Source organism: Pinus tabuliformis, chromosome 2_1, assembly GCF_031772625.1.
Source record: "Pinus tabuliformis cultivar Carrire ecotype Pingquan chromosome 2_1, CPIR1, whole genome shotgun sequence".
Classification (NCBI taxonomy): domain Eukaryota; kingdom Viridiplantae; phylum Streptophyta; class Pinopsida; order Pinales; family Pinaceae; genus Pinus; species Pinus tabuliformis.
The window spans coordinates 858,028,811-858,049,269 of NC_142299.1; the positions used below are offsets into that span (position 1 = coordinate 858,028,811).

A 20,459-nucleotide genomic window follows, 5' to 3' on the forward strand; every position below is an offset into this window, starting at 1 on the left:
TCCTTTTCCATAATCAAATAACTTTATTGGGAGCCAAAATATCATTTAGCATAGCATGATTTAGTTTGCTTTAGAACTCACATTACTTGACTTATCCATAACTTTTTCTTACATGATAAACTCAGCTGAAAGGCAAAATGTTAAGAGAAAGTTAAAGTATTGTGACTAGTCTCTCTTATGTAGTTTCACTTAGATTTCACATTGCTTAACATTTCATGATATCTTTTCATAGAGAAGATTAAATTGAAGAGTTGAAATAGTGTGAGATAGTTGTTCCTACTTTTAGTGGATTTAATATAGATTTCATTTTTCATTTTCATTCAGCAGCAGAGATACTGGGCCGATGTCATTAGTGTTTTATTTGATGTCTTTATTTTCCTTTACGAGTTGATTTTATTGCAGTTGTTGTTCAAGCTTTCTTGTAGAATACTTTTTAAGTTTAGAGAAATCATTTAGAGATCACCACAATCATCCACATTCCACTTGCTTTATTACACTTCCATCACATCACAGCAGGAAAGATACATTCGAAAACAAACCTAAAAAAAACTAAAAACTACAAAAGATTAAGAAAACGGTTATCTAAGTACATACAGTACACCTCACTTCATCAGCTTACAAGCCCCGGGTTGACATTTAAAAGTTGCAATTTAGACTTCACTAAATTGACCAAACACACACCCAATACTAACAATACTTCTTGACAAATTATACAAAGGTACAATATGAACTCCTCTCAACAATACCATTCCTCCTCGAACCATCCTATAAGTATCCTTTTCAAACACTTGTTTTACACATGCATCACTCATATTGCTTACAAAAATCAAATTTCTAGCTAACCATGCGATGCACAAAAAATGAAGGAGTGTATTGATTCTTCCATCCATGAGGTTCAACTTGAATTTTTCTCATCCTATGATTATTGTTCTTGAGTCATCTCCTAAGAACACATCACCACCATCGAATCTTTCATACTCAGAAAACCACTTCTTGTGAGGAGTCACATCAAAAGATGCACCAAATTTGACCAACCATGCCTCATGATCTACTTGTGTACTTGAAAATTCCAAGTGAACATCCCATCCTTCATTTGAGGAGGTTTTTTCTTCTATATAAGGAGCATCTTCATATCTCTTCCTTGTCTCTGCAATTTTGGCTTTATTGTCTTTCTTTTAATTCCCTTCTTTTTCACATTTCCAACATACCTTTACAAACATTCATGGAGATTTTGATATTCCTATATATTTAGATCTCCCAATTGAGGATTTATTTCTATTTCTATTTTTGGAGCACCTCCTCACAGACAAAGCATATTTATTTTTTCTCTCCATGTTTTTCCATCTCATCTTCTCCAACAACAAGGATGAGACTATTTCATCAAGTTTTAAGGTAGTTACATTACAACCTATGGTAACAACTAGACTAATGCACTTATCCTCATATGAAATCTTAATATAAAAAAATAAAATTGTCTCACGACAATATTGAAATCGTTTAGATGCTCTGTCACCGAGTCTCCATCCTTCATCCTCATATTCTACAACTTTTCCATAGGAACAATTTGTTCACTAGAGACTTAGACTACTACAAAGCCCCTAAATTTTTCCACAAAGCCTTTGTTGTTGCTTCTCCTGACACATTCAATAATATTGAGTTTGAGAGACATAATCACATTGTGCTCTTTGCCTTCCAATCCAACTTTATCTAGTCTTTTGTTTACATCCTTGTTGGTGCAGTACCTGAATCCACAACAATCTAGTTATCTCTATCCACCAACAATTCCATTTTGATCTTCCATAGCTCACAATTTTGCCCATTAAATTTCTTGATCTCTATTTTTGAATAGTTCACCATTTATTTTTATTACAAGAATCACTCCCACAGATCTCCCATTGTAATAAGGCCTAGCAAAGGCTCGAGCCAAACCCCTTAGCTACAAAGGCTTCCGCTAAAAGCCAAAACTACTTTGATGCCAAATTTATGTTCTATCCCTGTACAATTAATCATTGAAAACATATTCTTAATAAAAATAAAATGGATACAATCACAAACACACATTTACACAAAGAGATTTTATCCTGGAAACCCAAACCTGAGAAAATTAACAAGCTTTTGTTTTCATTACATTTTATGTATAGTATTACAATATATATATATATATATATATATATATATATATATATATATATATATATATATCCCACAAGGTATATGAGTCGTCAATATAACCTTAATTCCATAACCAAAACTACAAAACCATGGGAAAAACCACCATGCACAACAAAACCACTTTTAACAAAATTGTGGGCTAAAAAATGTTGATGGAAAAGACCATCCAAAAAATTCTTTCAAGACATTTCCCCAAACCCTGTGTAAGGGGGTTCCCAACCCCCTACATAGCCCCAACTAGGGGGGATGAATAGCCTCCTTGGGAAATCCCTTTATCACTTGTCTCAATTGAAGTTTAATGGTGAGGATCGAACATATATAATTGAGCACATTTATATTTTTCTTAAATTTTGTGAACATTACGAAAAAAATGATGAAGACTTTTTTCTTGTGTGGCTTTCTTCCTCACCCTTGAAGGTCATGTTAATCGATGGTGTCATACCTTACCATATTCTTCCATACATTATTTTCATCATTTCCTTAAGGATATTTATCAAGCCTTTGATAGGTATGATTATCAAGATATTCTTAAAAGAATAAATCAACTAAGAATGAAGCCTAATGAATTAGTTGAGGATTTCTCTGATTGGTTCTTTCATCTTTGTTATGAATTTATTGAAGAAGACACATATTGGGATTTCCTTAAGCAAAAGTTTGAGAATTTGGTTCACATCTCTCTACACGGTGAATTTGAACCTCCTGATGTTTCTAATTCCCCAACTCTAGTAAATCATGAGACACCTCTAATTTCAGAGGAGGAGTTTACGATTACTTTTGTTCCTTGTCCTCCTCCCTTTTCAGTTCTGATGTGGGTGCCTCCTTGTGATGATAATAAAGTTGGGAGATATGATATTCAAATTCCTAATCCAACTCCTCATTCTTCTTTCCCTTTTCATGACTCAGAATCAATGGAGGAAATCTTAGAATGGCTTATGAAGCCCATGGTGAAGACTAACTCCTCCGTCCCACAAGATGATGTAACTATTCATAACTCTAGTCTCGAATCTGATCTGTATTTCTGTTATCCTTTATCATCTACATGCCATGACTCTTTGTACCATGATCAACCTGATCAATTGGATCCACCATCTAGTTTTTCACACTCTCTTGATTTTCGAGTTGCTAGTTCAAATTGCGACCAGATACAAGGCAGTCATATTACATAGATAAAGGAGAAGGAAGGTGAAGATGATTTCAATATTTCTTCTCTTTTTCAAAATCCTCCATGTGAAGATGACACACTTCCATTCCTGGATGATTTTCAATTTTATAATCTCAGTAGTGAATCAAATGTAATCAATTCTTTCAATCAATACGTACCCTTGGGAAACAATCATTCTGATGATGATGACTTCGTTGATGTATGAGATCATGAATGCCCAGGTGTATCATTTGATATTTTGGTTTCTCATGAAGACTTTACTTTAGATCTAGAATTTGATTCACTCAAAGAATATGGCCTTATCAAAACTTCCTCTTCATCTCACTATCCCTTGCGCTCTACCATTTGCGATGCATCTACTTGTGACGAAGATACTCCATGCTCTTCAGGTTCTTCATCCATTGAGTTAACTTTTCAATTGACACAAGGTAGTGGGATTATCCATGATGAAAATGAAAAAAATCAAATCATTGAGTATTATTTCCATCCCTCATCCTCTCTTCTCTTGCATGAAGAAAACTCTCCAAACCAGTTTGCTCATTAAATTTCTCCAATTCATACATCTTCAGATTTGCGATCAAGTGAATCTTTCAATTTGAGTAATTTGGTTGTTGAAGTTTAAAATCCGGTCAAGTCAATAACATATATTTCTGCCATCTGGTGAGCAGTGGTTTTATTGAAATGAGTGGTAGCAGCTATCCTCACACCATGCACGATCTAGTTCAATCTTCAAGATGCAATTTTACAATCCTTGAAAGTTTCGGGACTTTTCGGGAAGTCGAGTTACTTCAACTTCTGTTGATGGATATGTTAGGATCTCATGACTCTGGTAAGCTCCCTGAACTAAGTTAGATCTTGTTTCTCTCGCAAAATCCTTCTCTTTGCATGGTTTCATTCGATGTAAATCTCTTTTTGAAATATGTTTGGCATCTTAGATGTAATATTTCGAACTTTTGAGATTTGGTTTTTGATTGAGTTCAAGAATATTCTTCAGTTGATCCATCTTCATGAAAATATCTCACATCAAACTCAAGTTTGGAATGTGTATCTCTCATAGAGTCATGGAATTGCGAATTTGGTCATTTCAAAAACGATCTTTGGCTGGATGGATCATTCCTATTAGATTCATTTCTTAATAGTCAACACTTGGTTTGCGAATGTTGTATTGAAAATATTTCCCTTCATCGCACCTGAAATCCTCTTGAGTGATAATGAATGCATGATTTATTGCGTGAATCAAATTATTCTCCATTCACTATGTCCTGACTGGTCTCATGTGTTTGTTTTGATGGCATCCCTTTTAAATTATTTTGATGATTATGATTCTTGTATAGTTTGTCACTAGTTATAGGGAAATTGTTTGTCGCGTTCATCTTGCGAGGAAGTTGGTTCGATTATTCAGAGCATTCATAGAGCTGTTCAAACTGATTTATCTTCATTAACTACTCACTGGGAATATGATGCCTTAATCAATCCATCTGATCATAATATTAACTCTCATTCATTTTATCATTTTACCTCTAGTATATTTGATGATAGTTGTTTCACATCACTTAATATTTATGGTTTATCTCACCATTCAGATACTTGTCATGTAGTTGAGGCACTTTAGCCTTTGATGATGGTTACATCAAGTCCTCACTATCTTAACAAGCCTTCTCAATATGATCATATTTATTTTCCCTCATCAAATTCTCATCCTGATCCCATAGTTTTAATTGAAAATTAATCTTTTCAAATATTTCGGGGTTTTCAAGAGGATTGTCATGAATTTTATGATCCAATTGCTGAATGGTTGGAGCAATCTTACCTAGAAAACTCTGTCACAAATAACAAGTTTTGATATTTCCTCGTGATTTCTAAGGAGTTTGGTGTAGATGAGGACACATTCACAAGAAGCTTCTGAGGTTTGTTGAATGATGGTTTTCATCGAAAAGGTAAGAATGTGAACTGAATAAAAGTAGTGGTTGTGACACATATTTCTGCCCACAGAAAATGCCTTCCTTTTGTTGTGCAAGTTCTTCAAGCTTTTATCTTTTCTCTTACCCATTACTTTATATCTGTTTTAATCAATCGTATCTTATTGCGGGTCGAGAACAACTACGATGGCTTCATTGTAAAATTCATTATACGCAACCCTGACCTTCTAGCTATTAGGTTAGGAGTACAATTACCTGCATTCTAGTTTCCCCCTCTCTTGCACCCATTCTGAACTTGTTCTCTTTAGTCTTTATTGTATTTTCTTACTTCTATCTTTCATCATGTTTGGTTTAGACTCCTTTGTTTGTGCTTTGGTTTCACTTCCTTGTTGTGTCCTGCCTTTTACTTTCTATTATGTTGATAAGACTTTGTGACACTGCAACATTTGGCTAACTCTCCATCCTTATTCATTGTCTTGGTTACACCTTTTGGTTTATGATTTTCCAACAGAAAATACGATCCTTGTGTTAGGAAAGCCTTGTGTTGAACCACGATCTCCATGTCTATTCTGGAAAACATAATGCCTACACTCGGCCTATATGTTTTAGTTTTTTCAGGTTGATCCAATCAAGTAGAGAAGGGCAAGGGGAAAATATAAATGAGAAAACCAATATTAGAGGTCTTATATATGCTTCTCTGAAGGGAAAACCTCATCTTCTCTCAATAAGTCAGGATCCCTCTTCCACCCATGAAATAAATAAGTGTTGATGCACATTCCTATATAAATATATAAATAAAGGCGAAAGAAGAGAAAGGCTTCATGCGTAGAGAGGTGAAGTAAGAAACTCTGCCGGGGTACTATCTAGGCTCAATGGTAGTGGAGAAATGTTTGTGTTCCTGAAGTGACTCTGCTGGGGTACTATCCAGGTCTACTCATAATGGAGCAACACCAGAGATGAAAAACTACACTTTGAAAATCTAAAGCTCACAAAATTCATTACCCTTTCCTGATTCAAAACATTGTGTGATCACTGACCTTATGTTTGTGTTTAACTGAGTAAAGGAATGAAGGGGACTATGTTTATGCACATGGTAAATGGGGAAGCCATGGTAATATCAATGATGAATCAATACTCCCTGAAGAAATAGACCCTACACAAAGGAATTAACCAATGCAGAGAAGCAAGAATTCTACTAGTGTGTCACCAAATGTTGTCGCTGTGAGAACAACCTCCAAAATTTTTCTTACACTCAAATTTTGGATCCTACTATGGATCTCATGATCATCAGTTCCTTATTCACTTCTCGGTCAGTTGATGCTTTTGAGCTCCCTTCTTGGATTGGAAGTTTTAAAGTCACTTGCTCATACATGCTTAGTCCTTAACAAGTGGACGAGTGCATTCTTTTACACAATCTTAAACAAGCATAGTACGGTCCATCAATACTATGCCTGTGCAATTTGCAATCCATGTTGGTAGTCAGTGCACACTGACATCATCAATTTCTCACTTCTACCTGCGTTTGTACTTATATTTTGATGAGTTTTGCAAACTGTAGCTTCACGCACCTTTGTTTTAATGAGTGTCGTTTTCATTTTTTTGGTTGTCTCTTTTGCTTTATTTCCTTTAATTAGTGTCGTTTTCATGTTATATTCACCACAACATGTGTTGTTTTCACCATCACTCACATATTTCAAGTATCATTCACACTTTTATTTTCATATAGCAAGTGTCATCTTTGTGCGTGGGAATAACCACTTATCGTGTAAAGTGAAGTTCTGGTTTGTTTCAAGGGGAAATATTTGTGATAATGAGTTTTTATTATCATGTAGACATGTTCCACACTCATTTCCAAAGTTTCACACACTGTCACTCAATTGTCATCGTTATCGTCACAAAGTGTATCTTTAGTGTCACACTTGGAATGGGCTGTCGCAATGTTGTTACATTGAGGAAAGTATGTTTTTCATGTGTTCTGAGTGTCCTGTGTTGGTTTGTTAAGTGAACTAAGTGTGTGATCATGTTCAAATATTTATTTTACTCAACTTCCTCTCGCTGATCCAACACTTAATCAAAAATGGAAAAAACTCTTGATCGAGCCACTTAGCCTCGTCTAACCCCCCTGAACTACACACTGCACAATCTCAGTCCTCATGTAACAACCTTGTTTCTTGGAATTGCACAATGTGCAGTCTCTGCCTCCAAGAACTGCACATTTTGCGACCTCAGTGTTTAAGCCCAACCCCCGAGTCCTAGAACTACACAATCTTTCTCTCGAGCCAAGACAACATAGTGCATTGCATAGTATTAGTCCTCAAGCATCAATCTTGAGATCCTGAAATATTAAACTATGCAATCACCTAGCCTCCTATCCTCCAAGTACTGCACATTTCATAATTTTAGTGCTCAAACCCATGCCTTGGCCTCCAAAACAATGCAATCATGCCCTCCAACCAGACTTGAAATGTGCATTGCATAATCTCAGACCTCAAGCCCAACCATTGAGCTCTTGAGATGTGAAACTATGCACTCACTTGGCCTCCTTTGCCTCCCAGAACTGTGTATTTGGAAGAAACAATGTAAAACCCCTCAACCTGACTCACTGACTCCAAAAAATGCACAATCTGCTTTTTGAGGCCAACCTGAATTGCACATTGCGCAGTCTCAAGGCTCAAGCTTCAGCCCTGACTACCTATGCCACACAACTGTGCAGTCACTAAGCATCTCTCTTAGTCTGTCTTGACTAAGTCAGTGGATCATCATGCAACATTTGAGAGTAGGGTTTTATTGGATTGATGTCATCTTGTCATGAGTGGATTGCAGATGCAGGTACTCTATCATGCCATGGTAAGATGATGAAAAAGGAGGTGGATAAAGAGGACGTGCTAGAAGAGACATATGGAGCTGAAGAGATAAGATGATCATTAGGCGAGAAGATGAAGGAACACTAGATTACAACAGAAGATCAAAGATCAAGATTGCATGAAGACTCCATCTAATTCACAACCCTTTGGAGGGTGGATATGAAGAACAAAGCATATCTTTCATGAAGATGAAACATTGAACATCTCTTGTTGAAGAAAAAGGAGAAGCAAGAATGGCTTGACATTGCCATGTCATCAAGAAGTCCTTGTCAGTAGTGTCATGCCATGTCATGTCATGAGCCATCATATTCCACGTCATTCTTATGGATTATGTAATCTCTTATTTGAAAATGTATTGTAAAGTGGAACTCCAAAGGAAATGTAAAGAAGATGAAGAGTCATGCAAAGTTGAAAAGTCATAGGAATTCAAACAATCATGAGGGTAGTCAAAGAGTCACCAGGGAGGTGAAGCATCACCCCATTGGTTATATATACATCCTCATTGTATGAGCAAATACTTTTTCACCTTGGCTCCTCACGCAAGGCATTAGAGAGACACACTAGTTCTTTTGGGTAGCATGTAGTGGCTCTAATGCTCCACTATTGGAGCTAGTGGTGTTCATTGTATACATGTGCTTTGGATTATGAATATTTATAAGACTATTCTGTGCATGTTTGTAATTCATGTTTGTTTTCATCTGTGCTAAGTTGAACTATTTCAGTTATTTTAGTATTGATCATATTGATAATGTGCTGTAATGGTTATTATTGATGTCACATCCTCGTGAACTATTCCATTAGATATTAGACAAATCTTTCTTGATTGGTTGTAATGACCATCACATATTTGTGGTCTATTCCGCTGGATGTTAGACACATCCTTCTTGGTTGTGTGTGTCTCTACTAAGGTGGTACTATTACCTCTCTCTTAAGGGCTCACTTTCTTTTCTCTCTCCGTAGTAGAACAACCTTGACACACTTACAATCGATCACTCACCAAGCACACTCACTTACTTTTAGAAGGCACATTTTCATTCCTTGCTCTTGGTGACATTTAGAGCTAAGGAAAATCTATAAGAATACATGGAAACCAGGTTAATACTCCAGTTGGGGCTCCTATCACTAGTAGAAAATGATGAAATTATTGGCAAGGTGACTAAAATGTTAGTCACTGCAATTATTTCAAGTGAATTACTAATAAATTTGAGCAATTTTAAGTGACCGAACTAAAAATGACTAACTTAAACGATTAATTTAGTTTAGGGATAAAATATGCGACAAGATAATAAGTGGCCAAACTAAAAGTGGCTAATTGGAATGACTACTTTAGTCCATGACTAAAATATATGACTAGATAATAAGTGAAAAAATTAATAATGATTAACGTAAATGACTACTATAGTCCAAGAATAAAAATACGATGAAATAATAAGTACATCAAATATATGAATTAGTCATTTATGGTAGTAATTTTTAACTGTGTCACTCAACACACAATTTTGACACATCTTGTTGTTGCATGTCACTCCCCCTTGCACCAAATTCTCCTTTTAAGATATTCCATGCTTCCTTGGAAGATGTAGATTTTTCTACTTTGCACATAATCATTTCACCCATCACTTGCTGAATGAAACTCAAAGCCAAGGCATATGAACCAAAAACACTTTTCAATGGTTTGCCTTCAACCTTTAAAAAAATGACTTTGATTTGTTTAATGCCGCTCGACTTACGGAGGGCCTGCGTACCAACGTTGTCTATGACAGAGAATTATCACGTTATTTCTCTAATGCTCCCAATGGATGAGGGAACCCACATGCTTACAAAATTTGCGACCTGTAACGTGGCTCACTGTTGAGCCCTTGTGCGTTATAACACCTGATGTACCACTACAAGATGCATTATAGCTCAAACAAGAAATATTTATTTTCTCTCACTCACAGAATGTTGTTAATCCACTCTCCCTAGCTCTTTGTAACCTCGCTTTGATCTCCATGACCATATCTCTCTAGGTTCCTTGATCAACTAGGCTCTTCCTATAATGACGGGCATAGTGACCAAATTTATTTCAATAATAACATCACACCTTTGATTTGTCAACTCTTCGATTATTGATGAAGCTTCTGTTGTTGCTTCCACTTTCATGTTCATGCTCTTCTCGATCGTCTCTCTGACCACCATGTCTTCTGCCTTGTCTTTTGCCTCTCGATCTACTTCTGCGTCAACCTCTGTCTCTTGAAATAGGAACATGGATTTTGAAAGAAGTTTCTAAATTGGAATCCTTATTTTTGTCTATCCTTGTCTCATGTCATAGAAGTGATCTCATCAACTCTCAATGATGCCAAATCCTTGGCTTCTTCTATGGCTGTTAACACAACATCAAATTTGGTAGACAAAGATCTGAGGACCTTCTCAACCACTATTTGATATTTAATTTCATCACCATAAATGTTTAGATGATTTACGACTGTCATGTCTCGATTCATGAAAGAATCGATGTCCTTTGTCTCCTTCATCTGCAGACTTTCAAAATCTCTTCTAGCATTTTGCAACTTAACAATACTGACTTTGGCGATGCATTTAAAGATTTTCACCAAGGTCTCCCATGCTGTCTTTGCTGAATATGTGATCATAACCTTCTGAAACACTGCTCGGTCCACTCCCTGCTGGATATGATGCAATGCTTGTGCATTCTTCTTTTTGGCTTTTACTAGACTGGGCAGTTCCTCGGCTGTGGCTTGAACCTCTCTAAATACGACAAGGATATTTGTCTATTCTTGTTGATTACTTTTCTTAATATGCTTCAAGCGCGCTTTGCGACCCATGACTACGGTCTTTCATTTGTCTTATAGCTTCTTTCTTGATTGCAAGAAGTTATCTTCCATATCACCCCCCAAAAAAATATGATTTTCAATATGCGACCTCATAAGGCACAATACTCACCCAAAAAACACTGTCATGCTTGACAAAACACCAAAATATTTTTGTAAACTGACGAACTTTACAAAATACTAAACTTTTTTGTCAATGAAATATATTTTTTTAAAATCCTTTTGAAAAAAATCTTTATTTGCGAATCTTTTCTCCTTCCAATAATAAAACCTTTATATTCCTTTTATAAAAACACCCTCTTTATAAAAACACTCCTTTCATAAAAGAAAAATCTATATCCAAAAATTATTTCAATAAGCACTTTATAATATTTTATGAACTTTTTATTAAATCCCTTTTCGAATAAATCACTTTTAATATCTTCTTTAATAAATAACCTTTTGAAAAAATAAACCTCTTTAAACGTGCTCGCCAGTGAAAAAAAATTATTCGTGCTCTCCCAAAAGGTTTAAGGACTTCAAATTTTCCCGCAGTCCAGTCCTGGACTGATTTCACCTTTTTAACTTCAAACCTTCTGCAGCGATTTCACATTTTTAACTTCGAACCTTCTGCTGCGTGTATGGATACGACCCCGAACTATAGAGAGGAGAAACACAAATTTCTAGCCTGACTTTGTCTGCATATCGCTATTGTTTTTTCGTTCTAATTGTTTGAGCTCAGTTGGGGGTGTATTCACTCTCGCTGTGGATGGATCATAAAACAAAATAAACGTACTTCCTTGGCAGTGTTCTTTTGTTAACCCCTGCCCTGGGTTCGTTCGATCTAGCTTTGGTGATTTTGGGAGCTTATGTCTCTTTCGGATGGATTGAATGGGCACAACACTTGGTTAGGGAATTGGATCTGAAGTCTGAGAGGGAGGTGGGTATGAAGTCCGATAATTAAGATCTGTAAACCGGTAAAGAGCTCGATGACCAGCAATGGAAATGGAATCAATGGCTGGCTGGCAAGGGAAGGTCACTATAGTGTTTTAGAGAGAGAATCCAAGATAGATTCTGATTGAAATGGTTGTGAGCAGCATTCTAAAGAATCTGCCTCGGATGTGCCTCGGATGGGCGTTGAAAATGCATTGAACGAGTTTGCGACTTGGGGTTTCAGTCAGTATGTGGAGGATGTGCTCAAATTGTCCTATGGAGCCGACATCGATGCCATAAAGTTTTTTCGTTGGGCTGGCTTGAAACTTGGCAGGAAGCACAACCCCCTAGCATTTAATTTGGCAGTGGTTTATAATAAGATTTTCTGGAAGCTTTTTTGGTGGGTTTTTACGGTCAAAATCCGACAGCAATTTATTGGAATCACAAGTTTGATAGCTAGTTTCTGCACAATCAAAGTGTCCCAGGGTTTTCCAGGGTGCTGAATCCAAATATGCAGTTAAAAAACCATTTTAAATAATACACATCAAGATTTAATCTCAATTTTTTCCGCCGGATTCTGTCACCGAAATGTCCAAAAAGTCGCATCATAGACAACTCCTTTAATCTATTTGTTGATTTTCTCCACAAAGAAAAACTATTTGAGGCGATGTGGCATTGCATCAAGGTAACGAAGAACGAGGGGATCTAGCCCATGGAAACATTCTCCTCTGTGTTTGGGAAATAGACGTTTCAAAGAGGTTATCGTCCAACTGAATTCTAAATCAGATCTGGTGCGGTTCATAGTCTGCATCGGGAGATCGAGGAGATCTAGCAGGCCATGCCCATTTGCCATTTGCATTTCCAACAGCAAGGCGGGATATAAAACCTATCAATCAATAAGTTGCAGTGCTTATTGACAAGAGCTGGATCTCTACCTGAAGATTTGAAGGGTTTGTTCTCCCCAACATAGCCATCCAGTAAATGGAGATAAACCTCTAAACTATGGAAGTCAGATAGATTATGAGTGGGCTTCAAGAAGGGAGAGTTTTCGTTTTGCAGCGAAAGCTGGATGCCCACATGAAAATATGTCCAGGGAAGCCAACTGAGTAGTTTGCTCACCCATCCCATGTTCTCGTTCATAAAAAGCCCAGGCACATTCGGAACAACATCGTGCTTGTTGACCAACCTCAGAACATTCACGCCAATCTCCTCCATACGTTGGGCGAATGTTAAGTTTCCTACAGACGGAAAGGCGAAAGAAAATACGTTGTCATGAGCAGGTATACCCTGCATGTTAACTATTCTATGGAGGCAATTGCCAGAGCAGTGCAATTACCTGTTATGAAAAAGTTGAAGGCGGCGTCGAGTCAAGTAGCAATTACTTGTTACCAAAAATTTGAAGAAGGCATTGAGTCAATCAGGTAAGAAAAAGGGCTATGCACAATTTGAAAAAAAAAATGAAGTATGTAAAGTCATACCAAGCAATCACCATTTAAAATTTTCAAGTCAATCTCGTTGTGAGGGGAGATCCCTACCTTCGAGCTAAGCCATTGTTTACAATGTTGGTTTCCATTTCTGGTTGTCATGATGTGGTTATTAGTGAATTTCAAAAACCTGGAGAACATTGACTAATGCAATATAGATGAAGCTCACCAATGGAATAAGCTCCTCTCGGTTTTGCCTGAATACTCATTCCTTTTTTGGTAGCTATTTGTGTTATACAATGTTTAACTCTGTGTCTTAGGGCATCATTTATCTTGATTAAAAAAAATATTGGACTTTTTGGCAATTCATTTGCTCCTTTTTCTTCTTTGCCATTTTATTGATTTCAATTTGTAACTTTTGTATGTTGAACTATAGATTAGGAGGAGGTTGATTTCTTGAGGAAAATTAAAGACATTCTGGTTGTTTAATGTGTGCAAGTGTGTCTTGAAGTTACTAGTGATGGATGCAGCTCCTCCTATTGTTTCTCCAACCATTGCCTTAATGAAAAGACTCTTGGAGGAAAAAATGTAGTTTATATCTTGGCTCTATCTCTAGGTAGCCAACTTCCTACTGGAGAGGGTTTGACACACACTTGTGCAAAGATCCTCCAACAATATCATAATATAAGCTATAGCTCTTTCTTAGATTCCACAATTTCAATGTTTGTATCCGTTTGTGGCTTTTGGGCTTGAATATATTTCTTGAGCTCAAAGGCACAACTATTCATTATAGGCTCTTCCTTCAACTTGTTTTCCCTAACCTATTTGTATTGCCTTTTCTATAGGGTTCATTTTTTTTTTGTTGATAATTCCAATAGACTTTTCTATAAAGGTGAAAGAATAGATTCACTAAGAATTTGATATGATACCACAATATGCTTGGAATATGCTTTACAAGGCAGTCAAAATCACGCCTTGTGAACAAAGGCTCTCATAATGAGATTTATTTCACAAGACTACTAAAATGAAAATAGGAAGGCATGTATCACTTAACATTAACTAATATTCTCCTTTCTTCCATAGGAAACTTTCCTCTTGGTCTTGATTCATAATCACAAATGCTTTGAGAGAGGTGAGATAATAGTTTTGATGGCTACCTCAACCACTCCTAGATAAAATTCTTTCAAATTATCATCTTGGAATTGAATGCCTCTTCTTTCTCATTAGCTAGTTCTTGTTGAACCTTCCTGTAGTTCTCATCTCTGGTATCACTGTTTATTGCCAATTGAAATCTTGCTTTATAAATCAAGAGCAAGGAGTGTAATTTTCACCTTCAAAATATTTTGTTTGTATAAATATTTATGTTGTTTGGAGTATTTGTTAATTTTTTTTTTGTTTTTCAATTTTGGAATCTTAGTGGTACTGAATCCACTATGTGCATTGTTTAGTTTGAGGACTTAAGTCATACAATTTATTTTGTAGCCATTTGCGGATGCAGAGGGTGCTAATCAACAAGCTATGATTGGAATTCTAAAAGAACTTGGTGTAGAATATTTGGTAAGTTTGTTGATGCAGTGCAAATTTTTTTTAGTACATATTTATTGTTGACAACTTGACCCTTGATATGTGTTATGATTCTAAGTTAAGGTTTTCCATCTCCTCTCTTTATCATCAACATCAATTTATTCTATTTGACATCTGAAGGAAAACTTGCCCAAGATTAGTTTGAAATTCATAAACGAGTGTAGCATTAGAAGATTATTCCTATATTCATAAATCCAACCAACATGAACTTTTTTTGGGGGATTTGATCCTTGCATAAAAATAAATATTTGGAACTGATCAAGTGTCAAACTATGACATAAATTATGCAAGGACACTTTTGTAAAACTTAAAAATATATCTATTGAATATTGGATATATGCGCTTTAGCCATTTCATTATCATTTTATCTTGTTATGAAATTAAAATATTGATGCCTAAGAAATTAATATTGTAAACATCTAAGGTGTCTTTCATTTCAATTTTTAGAATTCACTTATTTCCTTGCAACACAATTTATTATAATTTTTGCACACTATCTCATCCCAATTTATTGAAAAATGTTCACTGACTGAAAAATGGTCGCTTATATGCACATTCTTCATGCTTATAGCAATTACTTGTTACGAAAAATTTGAAGAAGGCTTTGAGTCAACCAGGTAAGAAAAATGGCTATGCACAATTTGAAAAAAAATGAAAAGTATATAAAGTCAGACCAAGTAATCACTATTTAAAATTTTCAAGTCAGTCTTGTTGTGGGGGGAGATCCCTACCTTCAAGCTAAGCCATTGTTTACAATGTTGGTTTCCATTTCTTGTTGTCATGATGTGGTTACCAGTGAATTTCAAAAACCTGGACAACATTGACTAATGCAATATAGATGAAGCTCACCAATGGAATAAGCTGCTCTCAGTTTTGCCTGAATACTCGTTCCTTTTTTGGTAGCTATTTGTGTTATACAATGTTTAACTCTGTGTCTTAGGGCATCATTTATCTCGATTAAAAAAAATCTTGGACTTTTTTGCAATTCATTTTCTCCTTTTTCTTCTTTGCCATTTTATTGATTTCAATTTGTAACTTTTGTATGTTGAACTATAGATTAGGAGGAGGTTAATTTCTTGAGGAAGAGTAAAGATATTTTGGTTGTTTAATGTGTGCAAGTGTGTCTTGAAGTTGCTAGTGATGGATGCAGCTCCTCCTACTATTTCTCCAACCATTGCCTTAATGAAAAGACTGTTGGAGAAAAAATGTAGTTTATATCTTGGTTCTATCTCTAGGTAGCCAACTTCCTACTGGAGAGGGTTTGACACACACGTGTGCAAAGATCCTCCAACAATATCATAATATAAGCTATAGCTCTTTCTTGGATTCCACAATTTCAATGTTTGTATCTGTTTGTGGCTTTTGGGCTTGAATATCTTTCCTGAGCTCAAAGCCACAACTATTCATTATAGGCTCTTCCTTCAACTTGTTTTCCCTAACCTATTTGTATTGCCTTTTCTATAGGGTTCATTTTTATTTATTTTTGATAATTCCAATAGACTTTTCTATAAAGGTGAAAGAATAGATTCACCAAGAATTTGATATGATGCCACAATATGCTTGGAATATGCTTTACAAGGCAGTCAAAATCACACCTTGTGAACAAAGGCTCTCATAATGAGATTTATTTCACAAGACTACTAAAATGAAAATAGGAAGGCATGTATCATTTAACATTAATTAATATTCTCCTTTCTTCCATGGGAAACTTTCCTCTTGGTCTTGATTCATAATCACAAATGCTTTGAGAGAGGTGAGATAATAGTTTTGATGGCTACCTCCAACCACTCCTAGATAAAATTCTTTCAAATTATCATCTTGGAATTGAATGCCTCTTCTTTCTCATTAGCTAGTTCTAGTTGAACCTTCCTGTAGTTCTCATCTCTGGTATCACTGTTTATTGCCAATTGAAAGCTTGTTTTATAAATCAAGAGCAAGGAGTGTAATTTTCACCTTCAAAATATTTTGTTTCTATAAATATTTATGTTGTTTGGAGTATTTATTAATTTTTTTTGTTTTTCAATTTTGGAACCTTAGTGGTACTGAATCCACTATGTGCATTGTTTAGTTTGAGGACTTAAGTGATACAATTTCTTTTGCAGCCATTTGTAGATGCAGAGGGTGCTAATCAACATGCTATGATTGAACTTCTAAAAGAACATGGTGTAGAATATTTGGTAAGTTTGTTGATGCAGTGCAAATTATTTTAAGTACATATTTATTGTTGACAACTTGACCCTTGATATGTGTTATGATTCTCAGTTAAGGTCTTCCATCCTCTCTCTTTCTCTCTATTGTTTATCATCAACATCAATTTATTCTATTTGACATTTGAAGGAAAACTTGCCCAAGATTAGTTTGAAATTCTGAAAGGAGTGTAGCATTAGAAGATTAATCCTATATTCATAAATCCAACCAACATGAACTTTTTTTGGGGGGCTTTGATCCTTGCCTAAAAAGAAATATTTGGAACTGATCAAGTGTCAAACTATGACATAAATTATGCTAGGACACCTTTGTAAAACTTAAAAATATATCTGTTGAATATTGGATATATGTGTTTTAGCCATTTCATTATTATTTTATCTTGTTATGAAATTAAAACATTGATGCCTAAGAAATTAATATTGTAAACATCTAAGGTGTCTTTCATTTCAATTTTTAGAATTCACTTGTTTCCTTGCAACACAATTTATTACAGTTTTTGCACACTATCTCATCCCAATTTACTGAAAAATGGTCACTGACTGAAAAATGGTCGCTTATATGCACATTCTTCATGCTTTATAGTGATAAAAGTACTTTTGTAAATTTTTTGTGACACATATTACACTTTAACTTTGCTTACATTATATATTGTAAATTTGACAGGTTGAGCTTCAATATCTGCATGATTATGCAGGGGTCAGTACAAGCATTAGACTGACACCATCTCCAATAACACATTTCTCAGGAGTAATTGGAAACGAGAATCTTTCTATAGGGGGTGAAGTTGCGTTTTACATTTCATTAGGAAACTTCTTGAAATATGATGCATACTTGAGTATTTCAAAGCTTTATTTTGTTTCTTCTTTGACCTTGGAAGATTTGGTCCTTGCCATTCTTATAAATTGAAATAGTGAAATTTAGTGGGTTTTTTGGTACAATATAGGGGCAATTGCAAACTTTTTTATGAAGCATTGCATAGAAATTTTTATGGTGTCATACTAAAAGTTACCCATGCTTTGTAGAGCTGGTATACCTTGAAGGCATCTTACTTGCACACTATGAGTCCTCTAACAAAGAACGTTGTTGGACCGAAGATACCGCATGGTTTTTCAAGGAACGCAAATATGTTCACCATAGGCACTCAACATGATTTGGACCCACTAAAAATAGTTAAGAGGTCCCTCAATTATTATGGAAGGGCAGATGCACTACTTCAACATGAGTGGAAGCCTAAAAGTTTTGTTACTGTCTCTGGTGAGGTGGACACCAAATCCCTTCACAAACATGTGAAGGTGGGGTTATCTCTAGTTTTGAAGCCTTTAAGGATATGTCATGGATATGCACTATTTGGTACAAATTTAAGCAAAGGTCTGTGCCAAATTTTGATTGGAATTTTAGAGTTTTTCCTTTCAGAATAATTATTTAAGTGCTTGTGTTTTCCGTTGAGGCACAAAGTAGCTCAACACCTTGACGTAATTAGCAATCTAGTTTTGTGAAGTCAGATGTAATTTTTTTAAGGCATATGCTCTTGAAAATGGGTGTTGTCAAACATGGTTGGCTGGAGTTTCAATCTGGTTGAAAAGTTGTGAAACATTTTTGGTTTTAGGTAATGGTAAGATTATTAACTGAGCTCTTCAATATTTGATATGGGTGGGGTTTTTTTTCAGGCCCTTCATTTCATATTGTTTCAACATTTGGATGAGGGCTTATACCTTCCCATTTTGATTGAATTAATAATTTGAGGGTGTGATGGCCTGCCTAAATTTTCCTTGGACATTAGTTCAATGCATACATTTTCTATTGAGGCAAAAAACAACTCAATGCCTTGACACAATGAGAAATGTAGTTTTGTGAAGTCAGATGTTGTAAATTTTTTAAGGCATATGCTCTTGAAAATGGGTGTTGTAAAACATAGTTGGCTGGAGCTTCAATCTGGTTGAAAAGTTGTAAAACAATTTTGGTTTTAGGTAATGGTAAGATTATTAATTGAGCTCTTTAGATTTAATATGGGTGTGGCTTTGTTCAGGCCCTTCATTTCATATTGTTTCAACATTTGGATGAGGGCTTAGACTTTCCCATTTTGATTAAATTAATAATTTGAGGGTGTGTTAGCTTGCCCAAATTTTCCCTAGACACCAGTTAGCATCAGTTCTTGCCCTTCAACTGATCCAAAAATCATGGAAACAAATGGTGTGTAGAAATTCTCACTGTAGATCACCTGATAAAGCAATATACTAGAGCAAAATACTTGATCTACTTCTACAAACAAACTTGCGGAAGCTTAATCAATTTTGAGAAAGATCAAATAGAACACATATAATAGATGAAGAAGAAACAAACGCACATGAACGCAGAAGAATACTCTGGGGAAAGCCTCAGCTAAAAACCTCGCTATCTATATTATCATATAAATGGAAATATCTCAGGATTACACAAAGCTTTAGCTCACAAGCTATCCAGCTCTCAGTACAATTCCTCACTACTGCTCATAGATAGAATAGACAACACATATTCCTTCCTTCAGTCCTCCAAGCCTCCTATTTCCTTGTGCAGTTTCTCCTGGATACTCAAGCTGCCACCTGTGTGTAATTACCTCACACACTGCTCTGTCCTCAGACTAAATTGCGCAATCCTCATGGAATGAATTCCTTCTGCATGCAAGAGATATCCTCATGGGAATATTCCTGCAAATGATAGTACACTGTCACTTCCTCTGATCTCAACTGGGTCTCTGACTGGACTGGCATGCATGAGTTATTGAAAAGAGAATATTCAGTTATCGGAAGTACACTAGTTGCATGCATGCATGCATTAACTAAATGAACTCACAATCAGTTCCACAAACTGTTGGAACTAATCTAACTGGACTTAACTTAGTTAACTGAGCTAACTAATTACAACTCAAATTACAACTCATCCTGATCTCCTTAATTAAGGGATAAATTCCTCAATCAAAGGGATAATTGTTGCATGTCTTCACATAGACTTCATGTTTGATTTTCTCCAACTAATTAACTCAAGATGAATTAATTAATTATTTTTCAAACAGCTACTAAGATCAAATTCGAATTTTAATTCTCAATTTTAGTTCAGCGACTAACTAAAATTGGAATGCATCTCGAAATGCTATTTATAGGAATGCTATTTTGAGCACTTCTATTTTTATCATTTATTGTTGCTATTTTTAACACTCCCTCTCAACAAGAAAGGGATTATTTGTCACCTCGATCTTGTCCCTGTGGAACTCGAATTTGCATTTTGACAATGCCTTAGTCAAAATGTTTGCATCCTGCTCCTCGGTCAAAACATACTACAACAACATGATCCTCTTCACCACATAGTCTCGAAGATGATGATATTAGATATCGATGTGCTTGGACCTGTCA

General features: G+C 35.6%; 1 pseudogene; it reads left to right on the forward strand.

Annotated features, from left to right (window-relative positions):
* Positions 1–13,162: 13,162 nt before the first annotated feature.
* The window catches only part of LOC149203386 (protein argonaute 1B-like), a 31,816-nt pseudogene continuing 24,519 nt past the window's right edge, over positions 13,163–20,459 (forward strand).